Source organism: Hyperolius riggenbachi, chromosome 2, assembly GCF_040937935.1.
Source record: "Hyperolius riggenbachi isolate aHypRig1 chromosome 2, aHypRig1.pri, whole genome shotgun sequence".
Lineage (NCBI taxonomy): Eukaryota > Metazoa > Chordata > Amphibia > Anura > Hyperoliidae > Hyperolius > Hyperolius riggenbachi.
Genome location: NC_090647.1, coordinates 353,204,177 through 353,217,240, shown reverse-complemented (window position 1 = coordinate 353,217,240; position 13,064 = coordinate 353,204,177). Strand labels below are relative to the sequence as shown.

Genomic DNA, 13,064 nt, shown 5'->3' with positions numbered 1-13,064 from the left:
TAGAGATGTTCCATGCACACAAGAATGCTGGACATCCCGGAGCAGCCAGAACACAAGATCTTGTGGCGAGGTGTGCCTGGTGGCCTTCCCTGTCAGCAGATTGCAAGGAGTTTGTTAGGGAGTGTGCAATATGTGCGAAAAGTAAGCCCTCCCGGCTGGCACCTGTCGGTACCTTGCAGCCTTTACCCGCCCCGTGTGAACTATGGACCCACTTGTCCATGGATTTTGTGGGGGAGCTCCCCAGGTCTGAAGGCATGTCGGTCATTTGGGTGGTAGTCGACCGCTTCAGTAAGATGGCCCATTTCGTGCCCTTGAAATGACTCCCCTCGGCCCAGGAATTGGCCGACCTATTCATCGTCCACATTTTCCGGCTGCATGGCATTCCGGAAAACATTGTATCGGATAGGGGAGTCCAATTTGTCTCTAGATTCTGGAGGGCATTTTGCCACCAAATGGGCATGAAGCTGTCTTTCTCGTCAGGCTACCACCCGCAGACCAATGGGCAGACTGAACGAATCAATCAGTCTTTGGAGCAGTTCTTAAGATGTTATGTTGCGGAGGCACAGAATGACTGGGTAAAATTTCTGCCTTTCGCAGAATTCGCTCAGAATAATTTGAAGAGTTCTTCTTCCGGTTTTTCTCCGTTCCAGATTGTGACAGGGAGATCGCCCAAGTTCTCCCCATTGCCAGTGGTCTCCACTCCGTTTCCAGCTCTGGAGCTCTGGCAAAGGTCATTTAAAGACACTTGGTGGACAGTGAAAAATAATTTGGAGAAAGCGTTTCAGAGTCAAAAGGGTCAAGCTGACAAGAGACGCTCTTTGGAGTGGAGGTTCCAGCCAGGAGACTTGGTTTGGGTATCCACACGTCACTTGACCCTGAGACAACCCTCAGATAAGCTTGGTCCCAGGTTTGTGGGTCCGTTCCCGGTAGCTAAAAAGATCAACAATCATAAACAATGGGTTTCGATGGAACATGATATCTCTCATTTTGCCCTTAAAAACTTATGCTGGACTAGTAAGCGTCCATGGATTAGAGGTATTTCACACCCTGTCACTGTGAACACCCTTAAATTATTAAGCTCGAATCCATGTGCTCCGGAGCTGGTCCCATGACAAGGGCCATATCATTAATATATAACATGCTAATCACCTCCAGGGATCCTAGCTCCATCCTACGCTCCAAATGGGAATCTTTTCTGGGCTCCACTTTTTCAGATGCACAGTGGCAAAAGTTCATCATACTAGCTCACAAAGCCTCAATCGCGGCACACATCCAAGAATCCGGATATAAGCTCCTTACACATTGGTACCGAACCCCAGAAAGGCTCCATCAGATGTACCCCAGTGTTAGCCCCCTGTGTTGGCGATGTCAAGCACATACAGGATTACTGTACTGTTGCATATCTTTTGGACTTGCCCGAATTTGTCACTATTTTGGGAACCTAGGAGTTTGGGTAGATACAAAAAATCACTTTCCAAACATTTAATAAACGCCGCCAGACTGGTAATAGCCCGTCATTGGAGATCGACGCAATCTCCATCCACAGCGGAGTGGCTAAGGGACAGTAAAGCACATTAAAATGATGGAAAATCTTACCCAGTCAATATACAACCGCGATGAGCAGTTTAGCCGTACTTGGACTCCTTGGTCAGAATATGAGGAATCAGAGGAATACACTAGATTGCTTAACACTTAGTCCCGAGGACTATACCCATATGCTCCCCCGTGTAGACATTCTTTAGCGTTTTTGCTTGAGACTTGAACTAGGTTGCCCCGACTTGGGTCCGGGTGCGGGGCCCCGCGCCCCGACACACCGCCACCTCTTGACGTTTCCTTATGTCACCTTCTCTGTTTCTCTCTCTTCCTTTCTATCTTCTAAAACCCAATTGCTCCACTCTCCCACCTGATATCAGGTCTTATACGCCTCTTCGTTTCCCCTTTCAATGTATAATGAGATAAAAGTCCATGCCAACATAATATAGCGGTGTCCCTCGAGTGTATGATCCCTATGGGCCTCGAGGGACCCACACTTATGTGACCCCTCCTACATGGAGATTTAATGTATAGGACTTTTTGACGCTCACATGGGGGCAGCCATGTGAACTTAACTTGCTACCTACCACATACATTGATAAATCTAGAATGTATTTTTAATACCTAGGCGTGTATGGCCTTCTGTGATCCTGCACCTTATATTAATAAAGGTGCTCCACTCCTCTTGAATACTGTACGCTGGCGGCACTGGTAAGCTGCATTTTCATGTGTCCAATATCTAATTCTTGACTGTGAAGTGCCTATGATGTTATTGTGGGATGTTATTATATCTTTGTAAAACTTTGTTCAGAAATAAAGAATCTTTAAAAAAAAAAAATCAACAATGTTACTTATACCGTTGATCTTCCCGCCAGCATGCGTGGGGTAAGATCCTTTCACGTGTCCCTGCTAAAGCCAGCAGTCCATGTGGGTCCCACTCCTCCTCCTCCTGTGATGGTGGATAGTCAACCTGAGTATGAAGTGGAGAAAATTTTGGACTCACGTATAGTGCAGAACTCAGTACAATATCTAGTGCACTGGAAGGGGTATGGTATTGAGGAAAGAATGTGGGTACCTGAGGGCCGCATGCACGCTGATAAATTGAAGAGGGAGTTCCACACTTTACACCCAGAAAAACCTTGAAGGAGCTGTCCGGAGTCCACTCCTCAGGGGGGGGGGGGGGGGGGGGGGGTACTGTGATGAAACGCAGAAAAGCAGCCGCCTCTGCTCAGCGTGAGGCGGCTGCTTCTTTGAAGAGCAGGGCGGAACGCGGAAAAACCGCCGCGTCAGACGCGGCGGTTAGCGCGCATGGCTCCATTACTGACACCCCGTCCCTGCGCGGGGAGGCCGCCGCATGTGCTGTGAGCGGTGCGACCAACCCCGCGCATAGGACCACAGAGACATTGCAAGACAGTACTGGTGTGGCTGGGACTGATAGTCCACCAAGATTCAGAATGGCGCGCGTGCGCGCAGAGAGGCATAACTTATATGGCAGCCAGAAGAAGGTCAGCTGACCAAGCTGGTCAGCTGACAATCCTGTGTCCTCCCATTGGTCCAGCACTTAGGGAGGTGCTGGAGAATGTCTGTGTTTATATACTGCTGGCTGTTCAGTTGCTGGTTGTCTGGCGTTGCGAACACAACGTGGTAGCACTCAGACCTGTCTGTATCTGTGTTCTAGCATAGTTTCCAAAGGTGTTGACGGCCACAGATCTCACACCTTAGCGTTAGGAAATTATACTGTATTATCTGTTATGACCTTCTGTTTGCCTGACTATTCTCCTGAACTCTGATCTTGTACCTCGATATTTCTGATACTCTGTTGCCGAACCCCGGCTCGCCCTAAGACTCTGCATCTGCCTCCTGATTCTGTACCTCGATATTTCTGATACCCTGTTGCCGAACCCTGCTTGTTTATTAGACCCCGCATCTGCCTTCTGAATCTGTACTGTATCTGTCAGTGTGGTTACGACCTGGTTTGTCCGACCTCGAGAACCGACCTTACTGTCAGAGGCGGTTCCCAGTCCTGGTAGTGGCACTCCCTCCTGAGTGTCACTCTAGGTTGTCCTTCCTACTCTCAGCCTGTCTCCTCCCTCCGGGAGAGTTCAGGTCTTCGGAAGGAATTTGGGCAGTACTCCTTACTGTCCTGAGGCCTAGTCCTCTAATTATTACTGTTGCACCAAACACTACTACTCTTCTCTGGTGTCCAGAGGTTAGCCTATATATCTGATTATCGGTGATACTGCAGATCATCAATAATCGGGTATATTCTGCATTCTCGGTGATACTGCAGTTCACCGGTAATCAGATCCTCTCTGTGTTACACCGATCGTTACACACATACAAAGTTTTGTAGACAAAGATTTGTAGACAGTCCCTATTCTGTGTGCAGCAGTGTGTTGTGTACAATGCCCTGCCTCCAGCCTCTCCTTCCCCTTCCTGTGTGCTGTAGTGATGCTGCCAGAGAAGTCTACAGAGCCAGTTCTGCTCTGTCAGAGGTGGACAGAGTGAGTGTAATATGAAGCTGAGGCTGGGGCACACTTGTCTGTCAATTTTCTGTACACCAAGTGTGTCTGTATGTGTGAAAACATGCACGTATTATCACAGAAGCTAATGTAATTGATAGAGACTGTGTGCAGTGCTTCACTGCTGTCTGTTTTTACCTGCATGGGGAAAACACATTCAAGTGTGCACTAGCCAACTGAATAACAACCTCAGTTTACCTGTGCAGAAAACGAGGGGGGTCCAGTGATTTCTAGTTACTCCCCCGTTACCTTTTCATTAGGATCTTATCTTGGAATTTTTAAGTTTTTTTTGCCATTGGTTGCCTCTGATGTACATTTAAGGTTTCTTTACCACTTCAAGTGGTAGCTAAGAGTGGGATCTCTGAGCACTTATTAATTTTGAGATATGGAGCTTTGAATGGGGTCAGTCCTTCTACAAAAGGAGTTGTGTTTTGTGACAATTTTTGTTTCCTGCCTTGATAAAGCAGGAAGTGTTTAATCTGTGTGTAGCTTCAGGCATAGGGATTTTTTACATTTTTTAAAGAACTGTAGTATGGCCCAGTCATTGTGCCCTACTGGATGTCTCACTCTAGGAGTTATGTTCCCTAATATTTGTAGCTATTTTTAGGGCAGCTGGGGCAACAATAAGGCTTTCAAGAACTGGAAATACCACAGTTGACCATGGGCAGATTTGACTTCATTAGCTTGAGCATGTATCTCTACTTGATTAAAAATTGTATTGGTCTTATTTATCCAAGAAATATTTCTAAGGGGGCTACTAGCCTAATATTTTCCCATGGAGATCCAATGCTTTTCAATATAGTGCCTGTTCCAGCCTGCCACCCTTACCAGAGTTGACGCCATGTGAGAAAGCTTTCAGAACCAGGATACATTTGGGAGTTTTTTTGTAGGTCTTTTTTAATTTCCAGTAGTTAGGGTTCATTGCTAAGAATTGGTGGGAATTTAGCCCCTAAATATGTTAATGCATTTATTTAAAGGGAAAGTTTTTGGTAGGAACTTCTACAGGTAGAGAAATACTCATTGCTTCACATTTGACATCATTTATTAGGAATTTAGACAGGATCCTTAATGTTTGACAATCCATAAGTGGGTTGGGAGGGTCAGCCAGGTAGAACAATATAATCTCAACTGCATAAGCTGTAACCTTGTGTACAGCTGAAGGGTGCAGAACCTTTTGATCATTCAGGCTGTCTTCCATTGTATGTAGGAACAGCTTTAGAATGAGTGTGAAATATCAAATGGGAGTAAACAGCCTTTCCTAGTGCCATTTTTTATTTATAAGGGCTGATAACATCCATCTTGACTTTCATACTCACTGTGGTGTCTGAATACAGAGGAAGAATGTGTGTCTACATTCTAATTGCCAGTCCTATATGCTGTAATGTACTATCAATAAAGCCCCGGTCAACTTAGTCAAAGCCCGTTCAGCCTCAAAGTAGCATTATTATAATTCTTACAGTGAATTAATATGGCACTGACATCTATATTTAGTCATGTTACTAACTGTTCCTCAGAGGAGCTCACAATCCAATCCCTTCAATAGTCAGTCACTGACTTATGTTTCAGTTAAATCTAGGGACAGTTTTTTTTTTTTTTTAGAAAATAACCTATCTGTATCTTTTTTGGATTTGGAAGGAAATATTCAGCCTCACCATAGGCCTCTATGTTTGCTTGAGAAGACCTAGCACTCCATTTAGGACAACAGGCAGTAACTAGATGGAAAACTGTCCATGAAACAGAGAGATGCCTGATGAGGCATTATTAATGGAAAACCTGATCGTAACTTTTAAAAGAAAAAAGAAAATCAGAGACACTTGGCTGTATTTCCTATTGAGCAAACTGACAAGGAGACAAAGTAATAACCCATGGAGCATGTTGTATTAGAAGAAATGACAAAATTTCAGTGAACACAAAAAAGAGCTTAACTACCACTCTTGTGTATCCCTCTTTAATATCTAATAGCCACCAGAATTCAGCACTCATCATTCATCTACAGCAGGGGTCTCAAACTCAATTTACCCGGGGGCCGCAGGAGGCAAAGTCAGGATGAGGCTGGGCCGCATAAGGGAGTTCACGTGTCCCCGCCGCAAAACGAGGGCTGCAGAGCCCCCAAATTGCCCCGGGGGCAATCCGCCGGCATTTCCTGGAAGGGGCAGAGCTTTCAGCTTCAGCTCTGCCCCTCCTGACGTCAATCGCGGCGGATCGCCGCCTCTGCCCGCCCACTCTAAACATAAAAAAAAAAATTGGGAAAATAGGAAAAAATGCCAGGAATCTTCATACAGCCATATTACGGCTGTATAGCGATACCTGGCCAAAGCGCTGCGGCTGCGTATGGACCCCCTGGAAACTCTGTCAGGAAATGTATTGCTCTTTCTTTTGATACATGTAAAATTACACTACCGTTAGGCTTGCTACTAAAAGTGACATTTACCGCATTTAAAAGTATACTATTTTCCTTCGAAACTTTAAAATCGATTTTCTCAAAAACTATAAGGTCTTTTTGAAAAATTGTTTTTTCCTCTTATTCCTAATGATCTCCTTAACATATCCTGCAAATTTAGGGTTTCTAGCATTTAAGGTGGATTTGCTATTAACCATTAAAGTCGGCGGGTTTTTAAATGTGTATTTTTTTCCTTTGCAACTTTAAAATCGATTTTCTCAAAAACTATAAGGCCGATTTGAAAAATTTTTTTTTCCTCTTGTAGCCACTGGGGGCCCCTACAAGCTCTGGGGCCTTGGGGCCACAAAATATTGTATCGCGGGCCGCAAATGGCCCGCGGGCCGCGAGTTTGAGACCCCTGATCTACAGTAAAGGACTGAAAGCAAGGAGCTAAGGGACTCTTGATTACTGGGGACTGTGATGAGGGTATGTCTGCTACTAGGATCTCTCATCTGGTACTGGGGTCTCTCATCTCTCATCTGGTAATATGATGTTTTGCTGGGTTGTGTCATGGGGGTCTGATCTGTTACTGGAGTCTGCCATTGGGGTCAGATTTGTTACTGGGATCTTTTCTCTTACTTGGGGACATGCTGCCTAAGTATGTTTTTTGGGGAACATGTATATGCTGAACTTTTTTACATATCACTGTATGACTTACCTATTTCCATATAGCATTCTTATAGGAAAGGAAATTAATATAGTAGCATCCATATCCCTCTTACTACGGGTTTCCTTTAATCTTGGATATGCCTAATTCATGTTGAAGACATCCCAGAGGCACATATTCAGTGCTTGCCTTAGGTGTTATTTTCTCAAACTTGGCCACTGATGCCTTTTATTAATGGGTCTATAGTTGTTATTTGCAGGCTTTCGTACAGGGCGACTCGGGACTTTCCTGTAAACATATTGGGCTTGATTCACAAAAGAGTGCTAACTGTTAGCATGGCCGTTTTCACGAAAATTTTTGCATTGCGCTCGCTCGCGAATTTTCGCACAAAACGATAACAGTTTTCATGCGCAAACGCGAATTTTCGCGCAAAAACGATATCGATTTTGCACAAAAAATCGTGTTCTTTATTAATGTTCAGATATTTTCATATATGTAACACTGAATTGTCTGCTTCAATAAAACTTGATTGTGAAAAAAAGAATAGGGGGGAGGAGGGGAATCAAGGGAATCCTCCCAAAATAAATAAAAAAAAATCTCTGATACTTGAACCTCAGAAACTTTAACCACATGAGGCAGCTTCTAAGCTCGCACATGCAACTCCTCCTTTGGGACAGGCTCCCCTATATATTATTTATTTTCCCCTATTTTTCTATTAAAGTTTCTGGCCTATCTTTTGTGTACACATATCTGCATTTAAAATAAGTGATATATATGTTTGGGTGCATACACACATCCAGTTTTGATTTGCCAATCACTGGCTAGTTTCACCACCTCCATGTAGTATAATGGCCAAAAGACTTTGAGTACTATGAACAGATTGTGTAGTTAAGCTCTCATGCCACATGGAAGTTGTGAAATTGAACAATCACTGGCCAATCAAAATTAGATGTGTGTATGCACCCTTATTTTTGTAATGTCTTAAGAAAGAAAATAATTCTTAATACAAAAATACTAGTGGACACATCGATCTATTGGAAAATCCATTGTAACACATAAGGCAGATATACAGTATATGACTTTACAACATTTTATTATGGGATGTATCCACAGAAAAAATATTAAAAGCCTGTTAAAAACCCACACCACCACCAGTATATAATACTGTGTAATCAATAATAATAAAACATCTTCAATAGTACAGTGAATGGTGATGTGTTGACACTGTGGATGAACTTTTGCAGGTTGTGCTGCTCAGTATTAGCTGTTATGTATAGAGTGCTTTGGGGAGGCTGGGGATGTAAAACTTGCACTGGGACCTATAGCTCATTAGCTACCTATTCCACTGTACATAATTAACTGGAATAATGCAATAAAACGATAAACCGGACATAATGACGAATGAATGAAGAATTTTAACATGTTGTTAGCCGGCATGACACTGCTCATGGAGTGGACCAATTGTATTTATAATAATAAAACAGTGCTTGGGTATGCAGCAGTAATGTCATTGCTGAAACCTGGACTAACAGCTCAAGCTAGAACAAATACAAATGGGGAGAACTGATGATATGGCACACCAGAATGATATGAAGTCAGTGTGATATTCAAGCAGTGACCCAAGATCTCCAAGTGAGGACTCGAAGCCCCTAAATATGAGCTTCCATTGGCCAGTCCATGTTTTGTAAAGATGCCAGAATTAATAATAGTTTTGTACTGTTACTTAACTTGCAGATTCAAACAAAACTAGAAGCGCCATCACAGAGCTACCAATCAGTATCGTTCATTTATCATCGGAAACCTGATTGGTTACTTTACACCACCTGGCTCCAGTTTTCTAGGCATCTCTCTTGACAAGCCTACTCCTGTGAGATTTGAGTTAAGAAAAACTAAAGAACAGAGCATGCAGAGATCAGAAGAGGTATCACATAAAACTTCAAGATATCTGGCACAAGATGGAAGCCTGGTACACACCATGCAATTTGCATTTCCTATTCGAGCGAGTGATCAGGTCAATATTCAGACCTGACATCGATCAGATATAGAAGAAAGCTATTATACACACATATGCGATTGTTTCAAATTCTGATCACATTTCTGTTTGCATGTCCTTTAAAAATTAATTGAAAGAACATACACATGGAACGATAGCCAATATTTTGATCAATATTTTCTAGCATGTCTGCTTCCAATCGAGGAACAGATTGATTTTGAGCTTGGGATTAGTCACTGGCAATCATTAGGCTTTATATATTTTTCTCAATAGGAATTGGGATGTGAAGTGAATATTGCATGGTGTGTACCAGACCTTAGCTATTGTTACAAATCTAAATAGAGCATCTATGGATCTGCCAATGTTTGAGAAGACATTTTTACCATATTCACTCCTATTCTTTAGCTGTGAGTGCAGACATTGCCCTGCCCTTATTCAGGTCACACAATTAGGCTTTCATACTTCATGTACACTGAGCAGCATACATACATAACATGTTAATAATTGTTGAACATATTGGCAATACATGTTCATGTACATGTGCAATACAATATTCCATCAAGATGCTGTATGATACACAGCAATAGACAATCAAAAAAAAAGCAAAGCAAAAACCATCAATGTTAACCCCTGGCCTGAATACAGCTGTTTTTGGTTTTTACAGACCTATGTATTCCTAAACTGACATCCAGCTCATTATGCAAGTTATAAATACATTTTTGTACTGCATGGAATCATTACAATACCTGGCCAGTTTTTACAAAGCTCTCTTAAGGTCACAGGGACAGGAAGTTTTCTGGGCAAGCCTACTTAGACCACTGTTAAAGAGGAGCTGTTAGGTATAAGGTCTCAGAGAAAATAAACACATATATCAGTAACTAAAGATTGGCTGTACTTACATTACATATGCATTTCACTGTCCACGTTTGTACTTCACAGAATTTTTATATAGTATATGCAGAGATTGATGCTCCTGACAGCTCATGGCAGGTTCCATGTTTTTCTGTCTTCTATGAAGCCAATTGTGTCGTCATGTCCTGCCTGCTTCCTGATCACAGAAAAGCTCGTACTGAATAACACAGTGTGCAGTGAATATTAATTAGCCATGTGGCGAGGAACAATAGCTGACTCCTGCAGTGTACTCTGCCCGGAGATTTATCAGTGCTACGCGCTGGACTGATTACAAGCTGCTGTAACGTCTCATTAGCAGCCGAGGGGAGGGCCCCAGAATGCTTTGCAGTATAGTATGCGGCTTGCGTCCTGCCTGGGTCTAACAGCTTTGCTGATAAGCACACATCAAAGGTAAGAGAGATTTTTATCTTCACTAATGCCTTTTTGGCTTCCTTCTAAACTGTTTAACACAGGAGAATAGAGGTTTAAATTAGCTTCTGCAGCCTGACAGTTACTCTTTAAGTTCATGCAAATTTGGCTCCACCCATTACCACTCCCACATTCTGGTGCATGACCACACCCATTTTTCAGCCATATGCAATTCACTTTATCTCCTAAGTTTTCTCCTTGGAGATAATTTTCCATCTTATGTTTAATACAACTTTTCAGCACTCTGCAATTGAAAATGTACTAAAAAGTTAGCAAACAAGTATTGTCAAAATTCTTCAGAGTATTTTCTTCCTTTCTGGTGGCTTAAAAGGCATTTTATTTTATTGATATATGTGTGAAATAAGTGTGAAAATATCACCTAGGAGAGAACTGAGGAGAAAGTGAATTGCAAAATGCCCCGGATCTGCTGCATGCTTGTTCAGGGTCTGTGGCTAAAAGTATTAGAGGAAGAGGATCAGCAGGATAACCAGGCACCAAGCAGGTATTGTTTAAAAGGAAATACGTTAAATATGGCATCCTCCATATAACTCTTGCTTGAGGTTCCCTCTAAACAACTAAGATACATCGCTTTAAAGCAACTGAAAGGAATCTGGAAAACTTGGAATACTCCCATGCACTTCTTTCATTCACTCTATGCAAATTGAATATACAAGTCATTTTAGACAAAATCTGCTATTGCTGCTTACTGAAAATAACGTACTTGTTTCATTTTATTGCATACACTTGACCCTTATCCCATATATTATGCAATCTGTGTGAGTGTAGACAAGAGATGCTCAATAAGATCCTGATCATTTCCAGTTGTTGGAAGTTTTATGATTATTTTATGAATGGATTTGACTTGAATCAAAATCAACATCTACTGAATTTGATGCATACATTTGCAATGAAAGTAACATAAAATGTGTATCACTTTGAAATTATTAGCATCTCCATGACCATCTCTAGTCTAGACTCTATAATTAATAGTATTTTAGTAATGTAAATCATAAAGTGCATCAAGTATTCAAGTGCAATAGATTTTTTTTACTATAACATCACCATAAGAAACTATGATAATACAATGGATGAATGAAGTCAGAACTTTGATTTATGCATTGTAAGTCTTTCAAGCGCTCTGAAAGACTTACAATGCTTAAATCAAAGTCCCATCAGTTTGCAGCTATAAAATAAATCAAAAAGCTAAATGAAATTCAGGTACTTCTAGAAGCACAAAAATATGTATTGCTTCACTTTACAAAAGCAATGGAGGCTGCCATCTTGACTTCCTAAAAAATGCCAGCTTCCCAGTTGATGTGCTGACTCCCTACATCTAATGCCAGCTGAGTCACCCGCCTGGAACAAGAATGCAGAGCTGGACAATCAGAACAGGTAAATTAGCCACCTGGTGAAGTAGGAAAATGGCATTAGTTAGAGGTTTGACATGACAGCTTCCATAGCTTTCTAATTCAGCATGTGCTTTCATTTCGATGCACATGAATAAATGCTCTCACCCAAAAAAATTTTTTAACAGTTATTATGATAGATAATGTTTATGTGTTCTAACACAGACAAACCCAGGTTCACTTTTGGAACATACACCGATCAGTGAATCCCCACAGTGTGAATCATTCTGAAATGCCTCTTACCTTCTCAGTCCATCACAAGACATGAAGAAGTAGACCAATAGCAGAGCACGCATGGTGATGACGGTTTTGCTGCTTGTCTTTCTTCTTCTCTTACTTTCTCTACCTACAGTTTTCAATATTCCTTTTAGGTCTAGAATGTATCATTTAATGTACTAAATTATAATAGCACTGGATTTGCCCTTTTGCTTAGCCTTACACTGTATTTTATTAACTCTTTATGTTTGTCCTTACTAGCAGCCTCTTTAATTTCCGTTTATCCTCCACTCTGAAGATTTTGCCTGCAGTAGCCTCCTATATATAGCGAGCTGTAGTTAACCAACTGTCTGGCATTGGTGGAATCCAGGCTGTTTCTGTCCTCCCTGGATTCAGAAGTCCTGACCTTGACTTAACCTTCAGTTAGTGCAATAAAACATACATCCAAAAAATCACACCCGTGGGAAGAAAATGGAAAGAAAAATAACTTTTAAAAAGCTGAAGCAATATCACATCAAGTAAAAAGGACTAGGCGCATCCTAGGAATCATTTATCACAACAGTCATGTTACTTCCATTCTTTGTTATTAGAATGCAGAGCATAAATGTGGAATAATATATTAGTCAGTTTAAATGTTTTAGCACAAAGGAATTATTGAAATCTTACTGAAATCAAATGGTTTACAACTTTTTGCTGCTATTCTAAATATGTCTTGGTATAAAGCTGTCATTAGGCAGTTAGAAGATTGTTTCCTTTGACATTTTTTGAACCATTTTAATTTTCTGCCTAAAGAGGAACTTTAGCCAAAGATTTGGAATACTGGGGAAAAAACACAAAGACAACGGGAGCCCAAATGGTGCAGTACGTCACAGGTAGATGAATGTATGACAAAAAGGTATTTGACAAAGGAATTGTCAGTAGTAGCAAAATTACCTCTGCAGCTGAGAGCGGCGTGACCGCCACTCTCGCGTCTGACGTCACGGCGGATTCCGCCGCCGCCTCCTCGACATCGCTTCACCCCAGGTCA

The 13,064-nt window shown here is 41.8% G+C and overlaps 1 long non-coding RNA gene across 2 annotated transcripts in view; it reads left to right on the top strand.

Annotated features, from left to right (window-relative positions):
- Positions 1 to 13,064, top strand: part of LOC137546791 (uncharacterized) — an 80,498-nt gene that overhangs the window by 38,572 nt on the left and 28,862 nt on the right. Inside the window, exons 6-8 of one of the 2 annotated variants that reach the window (XR_011026371.1) lie at positions 8,837 to 9,023; positions 10,114 to 10,397; positions 12,299 to 12,575. This is a non-coding gene — a long non-coding RNA (uncharacterized lncRNA). Of the gene's footprint in view, positions 1 to 8,836; positions 9,024 to 10,113; positions 10,398 to 12,298; positions 12,576 to 13,064 lie in introns of those variants that run through there. The other variant, XR_011026372.1, reaches the window with a different exon arrangement.